Source organism: Atta cephalotes (genome assembly GCF_000143395.1).
Source record: "Atta cephalotes unplaced genomic scaffold scaffold00012, whole genome shotgun sequence".
Taxonomy (NCBI): Eukaryota; Metazoa; Arthropoda; class Insecta; order Hymenoptera; family Formicidae; genus Atta; species Atta cephalotes.
Window position 1 is genome coordinate 4,941,023 of NW_012130076.1, and position 995 is coordinate 4,942,017.

Genomic DNA, 995 nt, shown 5'->3' on the forward strand with positions numbered 1-995 from the left:
ATATTATTATATCTCTCTCTCTCTCTCTCTCTCTCTCTCTCTCTCTCTCTCTCTCTCATAATATAAATCCTTTCTCATTATCTAAAAATTGTTATTGCACATATCGCCCTTTCTAATATCCATTGTAAAGCCACTATTGTACCTAAAATGTCAATATTAAAATCGATATATCAAAGTAAGACTTCAAAATTAATCTTCAAATCTCTCCACTGAATTTATATACATATATTTCTACATAAATAGTGCATTATTTACGAATTTATTCTGTCACATTTTATGTATTAATCCCCATTGATTTACACGTAAATATAATTGAGTGTGACATGTGTTTTTTATCGTAACAGCATGTGTATAAATAAAGCTAACGTCGCTTAATTTATCAATTCATAGCAGAATCAGAATTTTTACTGAGACAAAGAAGTAAAATTGATTCTTTTAACAATGTATTCTTCTCTGTGAATTTGATTCTTTTCTTTGAAGTTACATTTAGAACTTAACTTCAAATAATAATCTAAAATCTTCTATTGTTTTGTGCATATTACGAAAAATTAGTAGTAAGTGGTTTTGGCATATTCATTTCTGATAATAAGGAAAAAGAGATGTTGATCTTCTCATAGAATTACATTTTGATACTTTTAAAGTCTAGAAATTTTAATTAATAGCACATTCAATGATAAAATAATTTCAGTCGCGCTAAATCCTGTCTCTGTTCGTAATATATTGTGAATGCTTCAATTTATCACTATTTCTGCATTTGTAGCAATCAATTTCTAGAAAGATAATAGATGGCAAGGTCTATTTGGGGAATCGTGCTGACAATTTTCCTCAGTACCATTATATTGCATTATACATTTCTATTTGCAGTATAATGATTGCTAATTAAGATGACATCAAATACTTGATATTTTTTTGTAAATGTTTCGTGAACGTTGGATTACAAGCGTAAGTACGTATATATATATATATATATATATATATATATATATATATACTTC